The 23,888-nt window shown below is 40.6% G+C and overlaps 1 long non-coding RNA gene across 2 annotated transcripts; it reads left to right on the top strand.

Moving 5' to 3' along the window:
• On the top strand, positions 1–23,033 carry LOC113012132 (uncharacterized). Of its 2 annotated transcripts, none has more exons than XR_013903889.1 (3): positions 1–72; positions 21,933–22,013; positions 22,202–23,033. It is a non-coding gene; the product is annotated as an uncharacterized LOC113012132 (long non-coding RNA). The 2 variants fall into 2 exon arrangements; XR_013903890.1 differs by lacking the exon at positions 1–72 and adding an exon at positions 10,676–10,815 and having other exon boundaries at positions 22,162–23,033.
• The last annotated feature ends 855 nt before the right edge of the window (positions 23,034–23,888 follow it).

Below are 23,888 nucleotides of genomic sequence, written 5' to 3'. Positions count from 1 at the left end.
TCCCCTTCTTCTTCCTTAGGTTGAGTACTGAAGGTGGCGCTTGGACACAGTTGCAGGCGCCTGGATGCGTCGGTACGTCTGCTTGTCTGTTGTAAAAGGATGCATTTTAGTAGCCGTTAATGGCTTTTGAGGAAGACTTTGTTTTTTTGTAGTTTTGTTTTTTAAATTTATTTTTTATGTATAACATTGTACGTTTGACACTTTTTTGTGTGTGTTTTGAGTGGCCACGTGTTATCACATGTTTTGGCGTGGCTCGTTCCTGCGCGTTTCCATGTCTGTGCTTGAATTAAGAAAATAGGTCAGTAGAACACTCTGCCTCACAGATCCTGTTTATAGTGTGTGAGCGCTTTAAACACCTGCAGCATCACATAGACCCCACCGGATAAAAATACAGCTATAAGAGAAAAACACGTCATGCGTATAAATAGTAATTAATGTAATTGTGCTGACACTATGTAAAACTGGGTTTCTGTAATCTGGACGGTAAAACACAAAAGCATGCTATATATATATATATATATATATATATATATATATATATATATATATATATATATATATATATAAACCTTTCAATAGATGCTCATATAAAACATGCGATTGAATCAATAACCCTTATTCAGATGGTAACATTAGTGTATACAGCTTTGAATCGAGCCCATACAGCCAGGGATAGATGGAAGGCTCCCCGCTGAGTTTGCTGTGTCAAGAAGCAGAGTAGCATCTAGCTGGCGTCTCCTGCACACCCTCCACCCTCTTCCTCCCCCTTGGCGCTAGGTGCTAGCCAGCAGTGCTATTGGAGGCTGGGGCGATAAGGCGTCCTGCTTTTTTCTCTCTCTCTGCTTCGTCCCCTAGAGGGCAATCACTTACCCTTTTGAAACCCTCCCCCCACCCAGCCACCGTATTTTCCCCAGCTGGGGTTTAAGAAGTGTCTCTCCTGATACAGAGAAAGGGAGCTAGAAAGGCAGACAGAAGGTAGTGGAGAGAGGGAGAGAAATAGGGAAAAAGAGGCACACAGGGGGAAAAGAGACAAGGCTAAGAAGAGAAATGCTAAGATAGAGGGCGTCTTGCCTTTCCATCCTTGGAACACTGAGGCAAACCCTGTGTCTGTCTACCCAGACAGAGATAGGACTGAAATGCTTTATCATGACCACCCCTTGCTGATTAAGCCTTATCAGATATATGTGTCAGAGCCAGAGTCTCATGGGGTTGGCACACGCACATGCATGTTTTATTGTCAGCCTGTTTTTTTCTGTTGAATTAATTTGAGCAGTATTTGATCTTCTGATTAGTTCACATGTGGTGAAGGAGGTTATGTCAAATTAACCGATGGCATTGCCTCAAATGTAGGTGTGATTTATTTGTGCCAGTTACTGCAAATATTTGAATGAAATTGTATATATATATATATATATATATATATATATATATATATATATATATATATATATATATATATATATATATATATATATATATATATACATATCCAGCCCTGTCTCTTTATATGATGGTTCCATGCTGGACATGAATCACAAGACTGCTTAATGATGAGCGTGCAGGGCGGCTGTCCTGCTCATTAGCATGGCTCATTATTGGCTGTGAATGAGGTGCTGGTGTCAGCTCATACCGCCTGTGAGTCATCTTAGGGAGGGTCTCATCGCCATGCCTGTCTCACACAGATGCACCAGTGGTATTCCCCCCCCACACAAACCCATTCCAGCTGCCTCATTCAGTGACTGGGACTGTCATCAGAATGAAGAGAGTTGTGGGACACTGAAATTTGCCGTGTTTTTTTTTTCATTTTCACTCTAGAGATTACATATAATTAAACAGTAAAAGCTGCATTATCATGTTTGCTTTCTAATACCCTTTCCAATACCCCAAAGGCAAATGCTTTAATGCTTATTTGCTGATTTTTGTGCGTGCGTGTCAAGGGAGAGGACATTTTATTCCAAAGCAATGGAGTGTTGAATTAAGTGATGGTTTTCATGTATGAACATTGAAAGTGGGTTTCAGGAGAAACAATTCCCTTTGCATTGCTTATCTAAAAGCCCCCCAAAGCAGCTGCTGCTCTCACAAAGGGCCAGTGAAGCGTTAGATCAATACTAACCCTTGCTAGAGGCTATCTGATGCTCAAAATGCATGGATCCATCTCCTCTGCATAGCCCTGAGACAGGTGTGGAGTCCTGGAAGCCACTATCTGATGGCTTCACAATGGGGTAAAGAAGTGGTGGGGGCCTGAAAGCGGGCGGTGGGGCAGCTGGGCTTGTTTTCATAGCACAGGAAAACGCAAATTAACTGTTCACTTGACAAATGTACTCTTGGATATCCTATAAAATCAGGTTATAATGCTTATTGGTGTGCAGTAAATTGGTATTTTCAGGCCCGTGCAGCGGAGTCACTTAATGTTGCTCTGATGTTATGCATAGAAATAATGTAACAAGTTCCAGCAGTGTGCAAGTGAATATACTTCACCCACAGACACAGAGTCATCTCTAGCCATGCATTATCCAGCTTATGAGTCTGACGATTTATTGTTTGTAAGTTTATACCACTTACCGCAACCCAGTTTGTTATCTTAACTTGTGAGATGATACTAAAACAAGTTGTATCAGCTGCCTATGTGCATTTTACTGGCTGTCTGTCGCTGTGGTCTCATTCCTTAAAGATCATGCTGTCTTTCTCTCTCAAGATAAGAAAAGCTTTGACAATGAGGGTAATCTCACAGCAGTTTGTGGGTAGTTGTTTTACCACTGGAGTGTTTGGTTCCTCCAAGGGCATTTTATGCCTTGTTGTTGCTTTACATTCTCGACTCAATGCAAATGTATCTCCAGGGTGTCAGGTTCTTTGTTGACCTCCTTGATGTGGCCTCTGTCTTTCAAGGTCTGATACTTGGCGGATACTTGAAACTTGAGTATCATGTCGTGAATGTAAACAGCTGACGTTTGAGCACTCTGCTGGAAATGTTTGTCACAGGGATACACAAATACAGTCAGAGGCCAAAGCTGTAGGTACCCTTCGTACAGTTATTTTGCAACAGCTCCCAAGTTACGGAAGCATGTCAGTGCGTCTTGTTAAGTAAATTTATATTCCTGCACAAGAACCTGTGCACAAACGAGTTTTACGAGAATTAAAGTGCCCCAAATTGCATTTGACGTGTATGTTTGATGTATGGTGGATATTACCTAAGGAGTAACTTTACAGAGTCATATACATTACCATAAGGTAAACACCAGCCAAAATGGCATTTTACATTTGTAATAATAATAATTATTATAATCATACTTAATTATGATGTATAATGACTTTGTAGTTATTGCCACTTATCCTTAAATAAAAAATGCACATGCTACATTCATCAGTGATGATATAACCAAATTCAACAACCACGTCTTTAAATACTCGACCACTCCAGCATGCAATAATTCCACAGGGAGACTATAATCTTTTAGTGCAGCCAGAGAGAGACACGAGGAACAGTGTGGGTGTAGAACACAAGTATGGTAACTGAATACTATGTGACTAAGGCAATTCTTTCACTTAGGAATGTGGGATATCTGAATTAGACTTTTATTAGCTTGCTACGTATACGCAGCCTCTATGGAGATGACAACTGTTTGAATTCTGTGAAAGAATTTTTTAAAAAAAGCATAAAAGCTCTCTTGTCTCAGCTCACAGTGCAGATCTGATCCCCAAAGCAGAGGGAACCCAAAATGACCTGAAAGGGATTACATCATCCTGGAGCAACACTGGCTTACACAGTGCAGTACGTTCTACAGTAATCATATTGCCATGCCATTCCCCATAAGCTCCGTCTATTTAAATCCTTTAATTATGTACCAGCAGCACCGAAGCAGTGTTTACTGTAAGAGTCCCGGGTACCTAGTTTTGTATTGTACTTGTGCCTTGTGTTAATAAACTTGGGTGGAGGAAGAGCCCTCCAGGCACTCACAGCAACTGTAATGAGAGTGTGTTTAGTCTAGAGTCCGTGTAAGACTAATACTGATGGATTGTATGGCTCCAGGTCAGTTCTTGCACTCTTACATATTGGTGGAGGCTTATAAAAGAATCAAGGAAACGTTTCATGAGGTCATGCTCTCTCCATTTATTCATTTGAGAAGAAATGGCGATAATGTGTAGTTTTGAAAAACTACATGTTGTCACCAGAAATAATAAAGAGATTGTTTATAGTTTCTAGCTGTCTGGAGTGGTCACAAGAATTCATCAATAAAATGCAGCTGCTCTAGTTAAACAAGTAGCAAAACATCAGGATAAGATACCTAGATATGTTGATCGTGTTTCACTCAGAAGTTCATTTTCTAAGAATTAGCGAACTTTTCCCACTGAAGCCACGGGGCTCTGCTTCCCTACTAGCCAGCCCAGACTTGCCCTCTCACGAGATAAGATAGTGTTGACTACAGGCTAGTGTGTAGAGACTAGTGTGGGGCCTCCAGTGCGCTTAGTCACCCTCATTCACATCCTGTGCTCTGAAGTTTTACTGGTTTATGATCTTTGCACCAGCAGTCGAATCCTGACAGTTCAAAGTAGCATGACAAATTGAGAATCCCTGCCCCGTGGACAGATCCTAGGCAGGATTTTCTTAGGCTGTTGAGTTTTTTTAATTACTAGATAGAAAACTGAAAAAAATGGATTCAGGTTCTGCTTTTATTTTTCTTTTGACAGATTTCTCACATCTACTTTTTTATCGATAGTTAAGGTAAATTAATTATTATAGACTACACAAAAAAACGCCCTTGCAATGACAGTTCTAAGCTAAAATGTGGGGTATCTACAGTATTGTGTAAAAGACTTGAACCTACCCTCCTTCATAGCTTTATAGGAAAATGTGGAAAATGTGAAATAGTTGCAAAAATATATTGCAACATATTTAAACATGCATGGAATTATATATAAGGCATAAATAGAGTGAGTAAAATTCCAACTGAAAAAAATGGATTCAGGTTCTGCTTTTATTTTTCTTTTGACAGATTTCTCACATCTACTTTTTTATCGATAGTTAAGGTAAATTAATTATTATAGACTACACAAAAAAACGCCCTTGCAATGACAGTTCTAAGCTAAAATGTGGGGTATCTACAGTATTGTGTAAAAGACTTGAACCTACCCTCCTTCATAGCTTTATAGGAAAATGTGGAAAATGTGAAATAGTTGCAAAAATATATTGCAACATATTTAAACATGCATGGAATTATATATAAGGCATAAATAGAGTGAGTAAAATTCCAACAAGCTTGAAGAAGAAAGCTTATCTGAATTTGTTCCTCAACAAATTCTCAACTGTCTTAGATAAGCTTTCTCCTAATTTCTTTAAGTAGTCTTAAGAAATAGTTCTCCAGGCTTCTTGAAGGACATTCAAAGCTCCTCTTTGGCTGTTGGCTCCCTTTTGTTCTGTTCTCTGTCGAGATGATCCCACACTGCTTCAGAAATGTTGAGGTCCGGGCTCTGGTAGTGTTTTTCTATCCATGTATGCTTTTACTGCATTGGCATTGTGTTTGGGATCATTGCCCTGCTGAAAAATGAAGCTGCATGTCGGATCAAGAATTGACTGTAGTTTTCTGCATCGATAATTCCATCAATTATGACAAGCCCACCAACAGCACAGCAATGCAGACCTGAACTATGATAGAGCCTCTGTTTAGTTTCCTTAAATTTGTTTAAGAATACACCGCACACCCTGCCGAGATATGCTATTTTTGGCTAATATACAATTTAAAATGCGACACAAGTTAATCCCTTATGTTAGATGCCCTTTTTATGCAGGGTTGATTCATAGGTCAGTTTTATGTGTAAATGGTCAGGTACAAGAGCTGGACTGAAGAAGAGGAAAAAGCAGCCAATGTCTTAAGAAAAAATGTATATCCTACAGTCTGGTGAGTTTTTATGTTCTTAAACAATCACAGCGCTTCAACGTGGCTGGACAAAACAGCACTGGGAAAAATCAACCACATCAATCAGGCTTTAACCTTGAAAACAAAAACAAGAAGAAATGGACCCTTGGAGAGACAAACACCTGAAGCAAATCTGAGAATTCACTCTTGTTTGAACAGTGACCAGATAAGATAGCTCAAAGTTATCAGCACAAGATGAATTCCCAGAGGAACCTCCAGGAGGAGTTTCATCAGAGTAGTGGGAGGGAGAAAATCAATCCCTCAAACCACATATAGTGACAAATAACCACCAAAACCTGAAGCAAAATTAGTTATACCCTCAACAGCTTTATTTAGTCAGAAACCACAAAGTCTAAATTGAAAAAAAGAAAAAAAAAATAATTTCCGCATGACTGTAAAAGTTCCTAAGTAAACACTGTACAACTGTGTAAACACAATCAGAATCATGTGGCCCACAATGAAAGCATACTTTTATTTTTCCCAGACACTGAGCCAACTCTGGTGATGTTGCACGCAATTCTCAATTCAAAGAGACTAACCATATTCATTTTGCAAACTCATTCATCGCATTCACTCATTCATTTTGTGTCTGTCGAGCAGTAAAAAATGTATTGTCTTGCATGCAGGTTTTACACTCCTTTATATACTAACGAAAGTCAATACAGAAGGTCACTTCAATATCATCTTTTATATGCTGACTGAATCGCAAGTAAAGTTTTCCTCAAACATATTTATGCTGTATGTCTGCAGAGAGCAATGGTGCCACAGAAAAAGGAGAAAAAAAAAATCTTCAATAGAGTCCTGTGACTTCCTTTTTACTTTTCATTACATATGCACATATAGACTGGTATTTTCTCCATCCGTATCAGAGTCTCAGTATGTCTTCTCCATATACTGACTCACTGCCCTTTCCTTCATGCCTCTGAAGGATTTCTAAGACAGGCTTCAAGAAAGATTTTCATAAATGTCCACTTTTGCAAATCCTCCACATCCCTCTGTATGTGCCAAGAGCTATCTTTATCTTAACAGTAAAGGTCATTGGAGGAGACTTAGGGATAGGCAAAGGGTAAGCTGTATTCATTGGACTCTACTTTTCTATCTATCTATCTATCTATCTATCTATCTATCTATCTATCTATCTATCTATCTATCTATCTATCTATCTATCTATCTATCTATCTATCTATCTATCTATCTATCTATCTATCTATCTATCTATCTATCTATCTATCATTAACATTATTATGATTTCTTAACTCCTTAATGTAATGTGTGGAGGTAATCTATGTCTTAAAACATAAGCAGGATTTATCCCTGCATACAAAATATTAACACAGATCTGATATGAGCGACACAAAATCTCCAATTTATTATTCCAGTCTCATGGGATCTTTTTAAACTGAGTTCGAGTGTCAATAGAGGAGCTCAGGATTACAAGATGAGAGCTGTAAGACAATTCGGATAATGAACAGGAAAGCAAAGTTTCGAGAAACCATAGAGAGAATGAATTTAGTCATAAAAGTGTGAGCGGATTAGCGCTTCTCTTATTTCTAACATTTCCTCTTTGAGGTTCTTACACTAATCTCATTATAAGTGTCTGTCAAGCATACATGACAATTCATTTTAACAAGGTAGAGTGTTCTGCTCCCTTTAAATTCGCAGATTGCTTCACAAATGAAAACACAGAGAGAAGTTCCTTTGGAACAGGCACAGACTAAAGAAAGAAAAGAGAAGGTTGAGGATTTTTGATCATTTCAAACCCAGAGTAACAGTAATGGTTTAAATGAGAATGTTTTTTTTCTTCTTTGGAAAGGAGTTCATTGTGACTACTGCAGTGTTTAATAGTAGCCAAAGGGAATCAGTTGTTGAAAAGTAGGAAAGGAGATGCTGAATAAATTTTCATGCTTAATGTTTATTCTTTTTGCACAATATGATTCATTGTATGAATCCTTGTAATGAATAAGTGCTGGGAATTATGATTGCTGACTTTCAGACAGAAGCTTTGTTCTCATTTTTCACTTCAGGAGTTTTTATTCCCCTTAAGATCAGCGCAACTATTGTCATAAAGAAATAAGACTGTGCTTTAGTCATATTGCAGTTTTACCACGAAACTATTGAAAGAATAAAAGGGCAGCTCATAAAACACTGTGTTCCAGATAAACCTGTGGAGGAAGCAACACATAATTAGTGTCTTGGTAATTGGGGAGAACCATTATAGCGCACTTAGTGTGATGCTAGACTAAATTGTTTGCCAACAGAACATAATGATTTTACACTCTGTAATTGTGTTTTTTATAATAGCTGCCTCCCTTTTCTTTTAACAAGAAAATGTGAAAAATATCCTGAGGCATTGGTTTTGAACTACTTTTATATAACAATCCCACTGCATAAATATTACACTGCCTCTTTGAATGTGCCTGCTGATATATGTAACTTTTAAAGCCACCCAAATGAAAGTGGCTATAATAGGCCTCATACTAACTATCAAGATATATCACAACCCCTGTGATCTCTAGGTGTCCATCACTGGAATAATCTGACCACTATGGATAAATACCATGAGGGGTCTTCAAGCACCAGGAAGACCAGCACCTTAATCATGGCTAATCCCTGGTAGCTAGACATGTCTTGGGGGGACAAAGGAATGGACACATCACCCCAATTAGTAGAAGCTCTAGCTTTAAAACCCTGTCATTAGGAGTCCATAACCTTCCTATCACTCAGCATAGCCTCTCCTTGATGCAGTGTTACAATTTGTCACTTTTATGCACAGTAATCTTGTGGTCTGGTAGTATGCATACATGCTCAGAGCTATACTGTAATAATATGTGTATTTACACACAAACATTACACAGAGTACAGGAAGACAATCCAAATATATCATTTTTGGTGAGGTAAACTGGGCCTGTGCCATGTTGCTTGAGAGTGTATAAACTTACTGGGATGACTTATGTATGATATTCCTTCAAGCATTAATATGAATAAACAGGGAGTGTTGCCCAAGCCACACAGTGCCTGCAAAGGTATGTCAGTATAGTTTGTGGTTGGCATATTGGAATTATACTTTGGAAAGAAACTTGCATTTCAAATACTTTTTCTTTTGGTTAATGAACGGGGAACAGGTACATGGATTATGAATGTCCATATAAATATCAGCTCAGTATGCAGATAGGGTCCCCGGTGTTTTAGTGTAAGATAGCATTTGCAGGTCTTTGCTGCTAGACAGCGGAGCATTAACCGTTATCTCGGCACAAGCACTACCATTAAGCCTGGAACAATAAGACCTGGGTCAAGGATGAAGTTGAATGACAGCTCGGGATGAATATAATTTGCAAGGAAGCGATAAAAAGGGGTCTTGTACTCACACTAAAAAGCAGAATAATAATTTTTTTCACCAGGTTGTCGGCTCCAACATATTTCCATTCTTCGCTCCATTTTCGAGCGAAGGGGTCAGATATAAAAGAGGACAATGACCAAGACGGCAAGATTGATGGTGAGAATGAACAGGCCAGCGGAATCTCGACTAAATCAAAGCCATTCACCGTTAATGAAAATAAGAGAGAGACCACACTGTAAATCATCTTATGGTTTAACATATTAGTGATAATGAATTCACGCTGCCACGTTTAACCTTAGTTTTGCAATTCATTATATTTGAGATTAACAAGGGAGGGAACTTAAGTGAACTGTCTGCAGGGAATTACAGCTGGGGCCTCATTGTCAATCAAGGATTGTGTTTCGATGTCTTTCATTAGGGTTGGAGGAATTAAATAAGACTTTCTTTTAATGGCGAATGGCTCTCCTATTTAACGCTCCTCTTGCTCTCCCAAGATGGTTAACTCTTCATTACCCAAATTAAAGGCATCCATCTCTGTTGGCTCCTGCCACATTGCCATGACCTCTACCTGTCAAAACTTTCATGTAAGCACTTGAGTGATGGATGATACCCCCGAACCCCGTTGTCAAAATTATCCAGTGACTGTCCAACCCTCTCTGATCCATTCAATCCATCTCCCCAGGCTACCTGCCACCAGCCACGGTGTAACAATGAAGCCGAGGTGCTAATTTACTCTCATAGAAATTAGAAACTACCTTTTAATTATATGCCTGGGAGTGTTCTAAGAGTTCACAAGGATCACCCTGAAAGCTTTTAGCTCCACATTGTGGGGGCTGATCATTTATATTCTTCAAACGTTTTATTTCAGGGGTCGTTCGACATACTTAGGACCGGAGGGAATTTGTCACACCATCAAGAACGGGAAAGAAAGAAACTTTTGGCATCATTTGAAGGTCACTGCTGTTGTTTAAAGAAGCGATAAGTTAATGCAGCAAAATATTTACGTTCATCTGTTTGATTAAAAAGTTTTAGGACAGATAATTGAATTTAGTTGTCAATAGGGACTTGATGACTGAAATACAAACCCTAATATATGCAGCTCGGGCTCTGATCAATAGATAGAAAAAAAATGTGGTTGTTACTGGTTCCACTCTGGAATTGCATCATGTTGAACTGTTTATAGAGACTCTTTGTCGACAAAGGAAGCAGAGTTGTCTGAACTTCTTCCCAGTTTTTTTCCCTCTCTATTTGCATCACCTTCAGACACATGTAAATATTCAAACACATGCCACACGTCATACATAAAACATGATATAAGTGGTCCCATTCTTGTCTGACCTCTTGTGCTCCCGCTTCTTTCCAAGACAGATGTAGATAACACTCCAGACACACCTCACTTCCTGAGAGGAGAGTTATGGCTTCCTGCAAGAGGCACAGCCATCCCCTGGAGTCCTGAGGAGTTAGACAGCTACCTATGGAGAGGGCACATCTCTGACTTGTAGACCTGCTCTGAGGCTTCTCCTCTCACTTTGAGATCCTCCATGTACCTGTCAAAGGGTCAAAAGGGTACGTTCACTGTAGACAAGAGGACTGTGTTTGTGTTTCTGGGTGTGTTGTTGTGTGTATGTGCGTGCATGTACATGTGTGACCCCACCCCCACCCAAGCTGTGACAGATGCCAGGCTGTTTATGTGTGAGGTGTGGGAATGCTTTGCGGGCAGGTGGGTAGATATGCATGTATTTGCGAGCGCATGTGTGTAGGGAGGTGTGTGCGTGTGGTTTGCTGTGGTTGGGTTTGAGCAGCGGTAGTATAATGTGAGAAACTGCACTTGTCAGAGTGTGCAGACATGCATGTGAATTTATTTGCGCACGTGTCAGTACCTTCACACACTTCATCTAACTGTACAAGGAGTCAAATGAGAACTTGTTGCCAGGCTCTGTAGAAAAAAAATGAACCCCAAAACTGCTGTCCATAACCAGAGCACAACAGATGGGGAGCTGCTGTTCTCGCAGCCAAGCAAATGATGAGCTAATTGTAGTGAACGAGGTGACCAAAGTTGGTCATATCTTATTCAGGATTATGACTCAATCCTAGAAGCTTGTGGCACTTAGGCAATTATTCAATCAAAGAGAGGATGTGTCAATAGAAGTCGACAAGAGATTAATTATAAGTCAGGGATGGGTTCAGCTCTTTGTTTTTCCTGGTCTTCTGTCACGGTAGTGGCAAAAATGAGAGCTGATGGGTGAGTGACAGCTCTAGTGAAGCAGGAATAATCACAGTGGTATAGTTAACACAAACTCCCTTTAGCACGGACTGAGATCAATTCAGTGCTGTCCTTGATTAAAATGTTTAATTAGCTGTATTAAAGTGGAATATGAATCTTAGGAACACAGAAACATTCTTGAGTGAAGGAAATAATTATTTGATCCCCTGCTAAATTTGTAAGGTTGCCCAATTTTAAAGAAATGAACATCTTTAAGTTTTTATCATAGTTTGATTTTAATAGGGACAGACAGAATATCAACCACAAATCCAGAAAAAACACACACAAATAAAGTATTTTATTCTCAAACAAAACATGGCTTAGTACTTGGTGGCAAAACTTTATTTGGCAAGCACAGCGACGAGACATTTCTTGTAATTGGCACTAGGTTTGCGTCTCAGGAGGGACTTTGGCCCAATCTTCTTTACAGAAAGTCCTTCATGTTTCCTGACTATTTGTAGGCCTTTCGAAGTTTCAGCACACTCCACAGATTGTCTCTAGGACTGAGGTCTGGAGACTGGCTAAGCCACTCCATGACCTGCTCCATAATGTGCATCTTGTCTGGCTGAGCGAAGGAGATTCTTGTCTGAGATTTTATGGTACATGGCCCAGTTCATTGGTCCCTCAGTGCAGTGAAGTTGTCCTGTACCCTTTGCAGTTTACACCTGCATGCTTGACTGTCTGGATGCAGTTCTTTAAGTCACACTCAGCATTTCTCTTCTTTCAAACACAGCAGGTCAAGTAACTTCAAGTACATCCGACCACATAACTTTCACAAAAGCCTTTGCCGAATCATTTAGATGTTCACTGGCAAAGACGGGTTTGTACCCTGTATCTTCTTGAGCAGAGGAACCTTGTACGGACTGCAAAACATCATTTATTATGGCGTAGTGTGTTAAAAATGGTTTTCTTGGTGACTGTGGTCCCAACTGTTTATCATCCTTAAATCACAAGGCAGGATCTTGCATCGTGAGGTCCAGACCACGGGTTATTGGTTGTTGATGGTCATTTTGTATTTCTTCCATTTCTGAATAATCATCTCAACAGTTGTCACCTTCTCACTTAGTTTCTTGCTGATGGCCTTGTAGCCCATTGTGCATGTCTACAGTCTTATTCCTGACATCCTTTGACAGCTCTTTAGTCTTCCTCGTGATCGTGGATAGGTTGGAATAGAAGAAACTGATACGGTGGACAGATGTGTTTTATACACATAATAAGTGAGCTCAGGAGTATCTGTTATTGATTGATTGATTGCAATCTGTGTGCCACATGGACACAGCCAATCTGTGGTAGTCTGGCTACGTTGTAGGGAATCGAATACTTATTTCACTCAATGACATACAAATCAGTTAATAAATTTTATGTAACATGTCTATCTATTAAAATCAAACTAGCATAAAAATTAGAGACCATTCATTTCTTTGGAAGTGAGCAAACCTACAAATTCAGCAGGATATCAAATAATTATTCCCCTTACTGTAACTTGAGGCCTTTAGTATAAGCTAAAGCTAACTTTTTTCTGTATCTACAGCCCTCGTTGGTGGCTTAGGTAATATAACACAATGCAAATATATAGCTGCACATGGGAATGTGTGTGTATGTGTGCCTCTACAAGCTCTTCAACAGCTATAGGAGATTAAACAGGCCAATAGAAGGTCTATGAGTCACTCAGCCAATCCTTAGTAACCTGCCATTACTGCCATTATTCATAGAAAACTGTACAGGGATAAAAAGCACTGGGAAATTTTCTCTTTGTTATCTGCCAACAGGTTCAAACGAATAACTGTCATCTCTTAATGTATATGCCCTTTCAAGTTTGAGGGAGTGACCAGTATCTTGACATCTCAGAGACTGCAGCGATGATTTATAAATCAGACCGTCCACAACTTCTCACCTTCAAACACATAACCCGAGGAAATGATAAATTTCAGCAAAAAGTTGTGCAAAGATTTGTTTGTGTTTTACTTCCTTTGTTGAAATATGTAGTTACAAGTTGTTAAATTAGTTTTAAACAAAGATTATTTAATCTTTTTCATCTTTCAAATATCAGTCATCAAAACATTTCAGTCCTCTAATCAGCCTTTGTTCCAGAGAGGATTGAGACAGTGCGACTGAAGCGTCATGTATCCCGATTCCTCGGGATTCCCCTCCATGTGTTTTATCGAGTCCTGCTGTTTTATTTGGCTGACGGGGAACAGGATGTGAGATTTACACCAGCAGAGACAAACAGGAGCAAGCTGAGACACAAAGATGGATTTGGTGGTTAACTCCCCGATCGTGTCATCAGAGAAGAGAGATAAATGGTGAGAGGAAAATAAGCGAGGGGAAGCGGACTATTTTTCCTAAAGCTCCACGGAAGTTTCTAATTATATCCACTCTGAGACCTGCAACCTCCATTGAGACACTGAACCACCCACTGACACATTTTCGACACCAGATATATGCACATACACACACCCTTACTAAGACCTGACCTTCGCTGGCTTTGTAGTCCCTTCTGAGTAAGAACCAAATTAAAGAGAGGAAAATACAGCCATCTCTCTTTGCTGCTGTTAAAGACCACTAATCTCTTATTTAAAGTGACATTAATATGCAGCAAGTTTTCACACTAACATACTTCTGTCTCTAAAAAAAAGTGATGGGAGAAAGGGAATACAAGAGGAGGGAAGATGTGTATGTGTGCATGTGCATGCATGTGAGGTTGATTGAGGGCAAGGGCTGTCAAGCCTTGTAATATGGAAGCTAAGCCACAGAGCCCCCAGCCCCAGGCGGGCAGATGGTAGGGTGGGCAGTGAGGGGCGAGGGTCCACTATCTCTAATTCTCAGCTGTACTTGTAAGATATGCACTATGTATAAAATGTGCTGGCAAAGATCCATGTCCTTCAACTCCCTATGTACCCCTGTTGGCTCCACCCTAGCCAGCTGTGTCTGTGTGAGCTCACTGGGCTCTGACAGCAGGGATCAAAACAACATGTGAACCTGCCACGACACGGACCACCATCAAAACAAGCGAGCACCCACGACAAGTCTCCCATATCTACATCACAAGAGTTGAGGTGTGTTAAGAGCGGCGCCGGGACTTCTGTGTGTGTTTGTGTCTCCATCAAACACGACGATGGCTAATGCATTAGTCAGTGATTGTATCACACTGGGATGTTGCTGAGCACAATTAGCTCTTTGAGCTGCAGTGGAAGCAAAACGTGAGCCGACACGAACCACAGAGCTTTGTATTCAGATCAAGGGAAAACTCAAAGCTCCACCAAAACTTTGTTACCTTTTTCTTTGTGTGTGTGAAAGTGAGTAGACACACTTACAGAAGCACGCCTCACAAAGACAGTGAGAGCATGATAGACTGACAAAGTGAGTAAGTGGAAGAATATGAAAAGAAGATGAAAGTATGTGCGTATCCCTGCTGATGTTACCATTCAGTCCGCACGGTCCAAAGACAGGAAATGTGTGCCTTCCTGTTTGATCATGTTAAAACAGAAGAAACATAAAAATAGACAGGACAGTAGAAATATTTAACATGCCTGCTTACTTTTAAGTGAACAGGTGAACTTAATAAAGAGGCCCCATTGTGGAACTAGTTCATTTTGTGGGTATAAAAACAGGGTGGGGGATAAAAGAATAATATGGAAAGAAAAATGAGGAAAACATCAAAGCAGATGACAGCTCAATCAATTCATAAATGCCTCTGGACAACTGCAAACCGAGGATTAAATTAAAGAGGCCTGCCTGAAGTACCTAAATACATTTACCACATCAAAATCTCTTATTAACAAATTTAATTCAGCCAATTATAAGGGAGAGATTGTGATGACTTAAAGAGAAAAAGACATACTACACTGCAGGCTTCCCCTCATCTCTCACGCGAGCGCGTGCATGCACATGTCACACTTGAACTATGTTCTCTTGGCAGCGAGGTATTGTCTGTAGTATTTGTGGGTGACTGGAACAGATAATCAGTTGTTTAGCTGTCCTCTTCTTCCCACAGGAAAGAGCTGACAGCTTTAGGCCATCACTTAGGTCACGTATTAGAGGCTGTATTATCATGGTGTCTGCACAAACACATACACACACAGACCCGCATTCGCGGCCATATACACACTCAAAATGATCCCCTGTGTGGCAGCTATAGCAGATGGAGTCCTGAGTGACATGTCCTGGCAGAGGAAGGTTACATCATGTAAATAATGTGATACTCTGCCAGACTTTAATGACATTAGAATTAATTCCAACTCTGTGTTTTATGCCCCACACATACACCCAGTCAAACACACGCGCGCACACACAGAGACCTCATTCAGTTGTTTACTATGCTCGTTTGCATCTGTAAACCTCAGCTGGCTTTGAAATTACATTTCTGGTCGTTATAAAGTTGATTATGACATTTTAACTTAATGTATTCTAAGGTTCAGAATACTTACTTGCTAAGTGAAGTTTTTTTTTTGGAGATATTCTCCACTTTACAGTGCAGCTCTGCTAACCATATGCTGTTTAAAACTGATTATTAGATTTGATTAATGTGTATCATGCACAATTACTGGAATATAATTGAACACAGTGGTCGCTTTTGGCACTGCTCCCTGACAGTGGACATGTGCCGACACGACTGAGGGAGTTAAAAAGGCCAAGCAGCTGCCGAGACAGACGTGACTTCTGCTCGAGCCAGAAAAAATGTAATATGTTCAAACTATATTTCACTGTATTGTTTACTTTGAAGCCCCCAGATGTTGTGAACATGTGGATGTTTTATATGGTAGTTAACAGCAGGTCACGCTTGGACTGCCACACCCTCAGAAACAATTAATAAACTATAAACAGTCTAATGTCCCCTCCCCTGAGCATTAGGTTCATACTGCTTCCGTGCAGAGAAGAAAGGCGGTGAAAATTTGCTTTCAGTTCACTGGGGGGGGATTTCTTTTAACTTTTTACAACTTCTCTGCTGCGGAGCTGTTGCTGTTCATTTGACCAGCACTTAGGGGACGGTACAGTGAGAGCAAACTGATGATGTGGCTGAACTCCATGACTCCATGTTTCTCCCGGCTGTTTTTGTTTGCTGCTGTACACAGACACCTTATCCAAAGTGTAAGCGTATTTTGTTTCAAGTGAGGCTTGTTCTGACATGATGCAAGTAAATATATCTGTTGTCTGGTGGCGTCTGATCTGATTAGTGTGCCATGAAAGGCTCCATTGAGCGCAGGAATCTGGTTTATGCAACATGTCCAATTATAAATGTATAAATGGATGACTGGATTTCGGCTTTGAAGGCAGATGGAAAATTCATTACACCAAACAAGCCTTAAAAGGAAAACATGGAAAAGTAAAACATGGAAAAGTCTAGCTTTTGTTTATGTTTATGCTTTTTTTTTTTTTTTGTTTATGTTTATGCTTTTCTGGTTTGAGCTTCACCTGTCCTTAAGGATGAATGCATTTGTTTTACTGTAGAGGAACTGAGCAAAAGCTTATCAATTTTTTAAACAAACCCCCTTTGCAAATATTAAATAAATCTGTATGTATGGAGCACTGTAACAAAAAATAATTTCCCCCAGGGATCAATAAAGTATTCTGATTCTGATTCTGATTCTGATCAATAGAATTTTATGCATAGGACAGATTGTGTAGGTTGGATTAAGTCATCACAGTCCCTGGGAGCTAGCATTCTCAGTTTCATCATCACAGATGGCTTATCCCTTACCCGGGATCCTCTAGCAGGGGTTCAGGGGTCACCCTGCCATCAGAGGAAGCCATCACTGAGTAGCTGACCCCTCCTCTAGCCCCCACCTTTCATCTGTCTCTCTGATTAGTTTACCCATGTGACAGATAGCAACTCAAAATGAAACACCCCATATATATATATATATATATATATAGGTGTTTCACACAACTCACAGGCTGAACAATATATATATATATATATATATATTGTTCAGCCTGTGAGTTGAGGTGGACGGCCTTGTCTTGGTAGGTTTACAGTTGTGCCATACTCCTTCCATTTCTGAATGATCGCTTGAACAGTGCTCTGTGGGATGTTCAAGGCTTGGGAAATCTTTTTGTAGCCTAAGCCTGCTTTAAATTTCTCAATAACTTTATCCCTGACCTGTCTGGTGTGTTCTTTGGACTTCATGGTGTTGTTGCTCCCAATATTCTCTTAGACAACCTCTGAGGCCGTCACAGAGCAGCTGTATTTGTACTGACATTAGATCACACACAGGTGCACTCTATAGGTCATTAGCACTCATCAGGCAATGTCTATGGGCAACTGACTGCACTCAGACCAAAGGGGGCTGAATAATTACGCACACCCCACTTTGCAGTTATTTATTTGTAAAAACTGTTTGGAATCATGTAGGATTTTCATTCCACTTCTCACGTGTGCACCACTTTGTGTTGGTCTTTCACGTGGAATTCCAATAAAATTGATTCATGTTTGTGGCTGTAATGTGACAAAATATATATATATATATATATATATATATATATATATATATATATATATATATATATATATATATATATATATATATAAAAGATAGGGTTAAATTTAGAAACTGTACCTTTGAGTTAAAATATATATTTATAATTTTAATAAATGACAAATTAAAAAGGCATGAACATTTTTTTTGTATCGAAAAAATACCGAACCGTGACACCAAAGTATCGAACCGAACCGTGAATTTTGTGTATCGTTGCACCCCTTATATATATATATATTATACTTTGGTGTCACGGTTCGGTATTTTTTCGATACAAAAAAAATGTTCATGCCTTTTTAATTTGTCATTTATTAAAATTATAAATATATATTTTAACTCAAAAGTACAGTTTTTAAATTTAACCCTAACCCTTGTGCGTGTTTTTTATTTTGACAGTGAATGCGCACCTGCGGACCACTTATGTGCAGCCCTGGTTATTTAGCTCGTCATATTGCAGCCACAGAAATTATTTTGTCCATGAAACCATAAAGCTGCACTTTCTTTTTGCCTTATAGTCTGATTTGTCATAACTTCTCCGTTTTGTGGTAAGCTTTTCTTTGGCTGTCACTTCTTCACCCTGACCTGTCTTGTTTGGCTCAGCAGAACTGAAATGCTTTTACACACTCACTCACATAAGCTCAGCGATTCTCTGCGCGATCAACCTCTCACATGTTTAAGCTGCGGGAGATTTCACTTGTCATGTTTGCATAGTAAGCTAACGATTAATAAGACGATGTCAGAGGAATTGGTGCGCAAATTATCATCACTCACAGATCAATGCTGTCGCTCTCTATACACAGTTCGCACGATTGCAAAGTGAAAGCAAAAAAACAAGCGCAAATTCAAACGCGATTTCAATATGTCACATATTGACAGTGGCTCACCGATGCCAATGACATAATTACCCAGCTACATTTCTGAAAGAATGCAAAAGCATTGACATATATTTTTCCTTCCTACAATAGCCCGACGGGCAGGGTAGCCCGACTGAAAAAATCGCTAGCCCCAGGACGTCAGGCTAGCGATATTGCAAGCCCTGTATCTGATTGAGGAATCACTCATCTTTGGAAAAGAGAGTTTATTACAGAGAAATGGCTCTTTCCAAAATAAAAGCTATACTATCCGCTTCTTCTGGGCTATATTCTCAGCAGCATAAGGAGAATCATGTGCTAACAGCTGTCTAAATGACTCGGCTAAAGTTAGTAGCATGCTTGTTGTTTTTGTCTTTGCACTAGGATGATGTCGGCGTAAATGTGCAGTCATATTCGTTGTGTTCCCACTAGTGCTTTCAGGTTAATCTCGTTGAAATGACCTTAACACCACAACACGGCAAATCTCGAGCTACCGCCGATCGCCCCGTGCATGGGGCTAGACGGCTAACACGTTAACGAGCTAACTGCGCTAACACACTAGTTCCCACCCATGTAATTGAGCATTGCATGGCACATCCAACATACTGTTTTACTTTAGTCCATGACTCGCTTACCTTCAGGGTCATACGTCACATGAAAACCAAAATAATTCCAAACGCCAGATCTGAATGAGGGTGGGGGAGGTGCCCTGCGCTCTTCCTTCTGACGATGCTGTCTGTGTGGAGCACTCAGTGGATCTGCGCTCGACAGTGCAGCCTAGGCGGAGTAGTCGAACGCAGATTCACTGAGCGCTCCACACAGACAGCATCGTCAGAAGGAAAGTTGATAAAATAAATTACAAATGTTGTATTGTTCGATACATATGCGTACCGAACCGAAAGCACTGTATCGAACGGTTCAATATCGACACACACACACATTCTGCTAGTGAATGCACTTTCAATTACAAGAAGAAGAGAGTTGAGCCTTTAAATGTTCACGACTCGCAGCCCAGGGCTCTGCTCTGTTGGGTTCTAGAGAGCAAATCCATCCACTTGCCTTCAGCTGCATATCAGGTGTCCTCTAGCTTGTCTCTCACACGTGATTGGTGTGTATCTACCCCGCAGCCACAAATGGGGCTCTGCTAAATGCAATGGCATCCAGTACTCATTCAGTCTTGACATTATGTAATGGACAGCTAGCAGAGGCTCAAACAAAACTTCACAGTCTGTACATCTGTACGTGGTTGCTGTGTTTATAAGTAGAATTAAAGCATTCTCCTTTACGCTTATTCTATACAGTAACATTTCTCTATAATAAATGCCTGTTTTTGTTTGGACTTTGCACAGGTTGTAGTCTATGTTCTCTATCGTACATGAGGTAGTCTGTTTGAAAGAGCTTATTATATTTGAAGGATGTCACATTGTCAAGTTCATGACTTGAACATTAAGCCCTGGTCTTAACCCACTGTGGAGGAGTGACAAAAATGAAGTGCAGCATGGGTCTAAAGGTGCTCTTTAGACAACAGGTACCAGCGTAAGGGCTGATTTGAAGATTTCCCTTCGCCATACACTTAGAGAAGTGTAGGCTGCATGTTGATGCAGTCATCAGGGGGTGATTTGGCTGATATACGAGGAGACCTATTGCTCATCAGAAAGCTATCCACCATGCTGATTGAGTCATATGTAGAGCCGCTGGGATAATTTGTCACAGGCCTGCCAGGTCAATGGACTTTGATTGGAACACGGTATGAACTCGAGGATTTCCACTGAGTTGAGTACTCTCACACACTCTCTCAGTCTCAAGATCTTTTCTCACCGTCATATCACATCTTTTATTATTTTTTTTGTTCTTTATTTCTAAGTTTTCTGAGTTGCACTGTTGCCTTGTTCCTTTTTGTTTCTTCCTTTGAAAAACTTACTTTAAAATCTCAACATCTCCTCTCTGGTGTCTGTATTTTTCCAGCCTCTTTTCTCTTTGCCTCTTTTTTTTCCCTGGCCTCAGCCTGGGGCCCTCTGCTTGTTGAAAGGTAACAGAATCTTCCGGAATGACCCGCTTGAAATCGCTGGGTTGATTTACTGATGTTTCTGTCAGGGAGAAGCACACAGCACAGGACTGTATCCCCCACACTCCACAAAACTAGAGGTGTCAATTACAGTAAAGATCTATGAAAAGGGAAACAAAAAAAAGAGTGGTCCATGATCCAGACTGAACTGTTAAATGTGACAAAAAAAGGAGATCAGCAGACATACATTTCCAGAAACCTTGTCTGAAGCACCTGTTCATTTTGTGGTTAAGCCTGAAACATTAAAACATGTGGCTTAACTGGGGAGCTAGCTGTAACTCTGCCAAAGGCTTGAATATACAAGTTCAGCTGTGCACTGTAACTTTTAGCACTTCACAGTGAAAATCATAGCCTTCGCACTTCTAAGCTGAGCAGTGCAGTTCCCCTTCATTACCTTTCTCCAGGAAAAAAGAAAGAAAGAGAGGTTTGAAAGCAGGGAGAAAGAAATGATGTGAACTTGAATAACTGAAGAAGAAGAAGCATGGCAAAATACCTGCAGTGACTTTCAAAAAACCACAAGATCTTTCATCTGACTGTTTTGGCATTGCCAGGTGGGAGACTCTGTACTGACCATAACATAGGTATGCCTAATCCTCTTTCATCTGCAATATCACACAATGGGAGTATCTGTCCGAGTGAAGAGGGAGATTCATGCAGACATAAAAGGCCGACGAGGGAGTGTTGCATGTCTGTACCAACATTGTCCTGGTCCTTATTATTCTTTGCACATAGCTGTAAGTCTAAACAAGACCAGCTTCCTGAGGAGGACTGCTGTGCACTCTCTGCACTCACGCTGGCCATGGTGTTGTTCTGCTCCAGTGTGTATGTGAGCGAGTATGTGTTTGTATGTGTGCAAGGAGGCTGCACCGTTAAGATGACCCTGCTTTCATTCTATAGGGGCTTTCACTCGGCAAGAGCTCAGCCCCTGTAAAGAGTGAGACTGTGCTGGTGCCTCTCTTAGCCTCTCTTTCTTGTGCAGACGTCTCTTCTCTTTCATTCTCTCTCTCTCTCTTTCTCTCTCTCTGCAGCAGCAGCTTGAGTACTTCCAGCTGCCGACATTGGATACCACCTCCTCCACACACGCAAACTCTCAAAATGGACATACACAGGTACAAACTGGGCCAGTATAGAGCGCATGTACCAAGACTTCCCTCTACATATATGCATTTGCTGAAATGCCTAGAGTTTCTAATTGTGTCTGCATTTTTTAGCCCATATTGTTGTGTGTTTATGTAATTGGTCTATGTGTGCATGCAGACAAATCAGCCTCGTCTGCATCCTCCGTCTGTGTCCACAGAGGCTGTGATGTACCATGGATAGCTGACCAAGGAAAGACACCCCACCTTGCAATGTGCTGCTTTAGCTTCTCAACATAAGAAAAACTCCAGCAAAGGAAAACAAACGAAGCAGAGAAGACAAACGTCAAATGTGACCTGCTAGAAACTTTGAAACAAACAGATGTACACACTCCTCATCCCGCAAGCAGTTCCTCTGTAGCAGCACTATGTCTGTCAGTTCTTTCATCATGTTATGAAATAAGAAGAGAGCACAAGAGGAACTTGTTGCTGGGCTATAAGACCAAAGCAGCCCAGAGAAAAAATGGTAATGCAAGCAAGAGCGGCGGCAGGGGTCTGCCGGGGTGTAACCATAGCTGCTAAACTCGCATTCAGGCCTTTTCCAGAGCAGGGCTCAGAGTATGCAGACGACCCAGGGGCTAGAGACTTAGGGAGGACTTTAAGCTTCTTTGTCAAGCTCCTCGGAGCTCAGTCGACTGCTGTGAAGAGGCCGAAGCATGCAGCTGTCTAGCAACAAGAAACCACTCATACCACACATACTGGCCTGTGGTTAAGGAGTGCGAGTAGGAAAGTGTACGTGGTTCATATTGTGTGACTCAACATGTGGGTCTGAATTTGTGAAAGTGCACCGCTGATGAGTATCACACCAGGTGAGACATGTGTTTAGAAGGCTGATAACATGCTTTTAATATTTAGATTTCAGACTTTATAACACAAGTGTAACACCAAATACACAGTTTGTCTATGAAAACATGCAAATGTAAAGAATCGCTTTGCATTTTATGAACACATCACATCTCCATTTGTGTCATTAAAACTACGCTTAACGTGTAAGTAATGAATCAAACATCTATTCAAAGAAAGACACCCAGTTAAACTGTCTAACTCAGCCTACTAATGCCTGATTTAGAGAGGTAGGTACACTTAAGGACTTAAGCAATTTCACATGGAATAAGGATGGTGGATTCTGTCTTCTGTCACAACGCTTAAATTGCCTTTAAAGTGGGATTTCCGTATGGCTGCTACAGGCAAAAGGGATGACAACAGCCAGCAATAACTCTTTCAGTGTCCATGTAGACATGTATTAGTTTTATTTTGATATGAAAAACAGTGAAACTAATTGATCATGAGCCTTCTTTTCTGGCAATTGTAACGGCCAATATATTATAAAATTGTAGAGGCAGTATAGCAGTGACAGTGATTTATCAGTATATGAGGTCTACAGTGTTTCTTATAGGCCTCATCTACATAAAGTACGGTCCTTACAACGAACACATCAATATGCATGACTCATTCTCGAGTCCTGTGAGATGTGGCGCAGACAGAGCCACAGACATTGGACAACACAGCAAACCTAAGCGCTGTCTTTCAATGACAGTATTATCAGTGAAACTAACACCCTCTTTGGAATGCCACAAACCTGCCTGGAGACATGGAGCAGCTAGTTTTATGAAGCCCATCCCTGCACTGCCCCAAATGAGCCATGGTGAATTCTCCACCGCCAGTCAATCCCTGGGGAGGCAGTCAAGAAAACCCTATTATATTTGGGGGCAGGCACCGCTCAAACTGACAGCAACTGCTGCGACAGCAAAGCTCGCGGAAAGAGGGAGAGAGAGGGAGGTATGTTCACCATCTCTACGTGACAACAGGCTAAATTGCTCACAAGTTGGTCTCATTTGCTTTGCATGG

The sequence above is a fragment of the Astatotilapia calliptera genome, chromosome 19 (assembly GCF_964374335.1).
Source record: "Astatotilapia calliptera chromosome 19, fAstCal68.1, whole genome shotgun sequence".
NCBI lineage: Eukaryota > Metazoa > Chordata > Actinopteri > Cichliformes > Cichlidae > Astatotilapia > Astatotilapia calliptera.
This window is presented reverse-complemented; position numbering and strand designations above follow the sequence as displayed.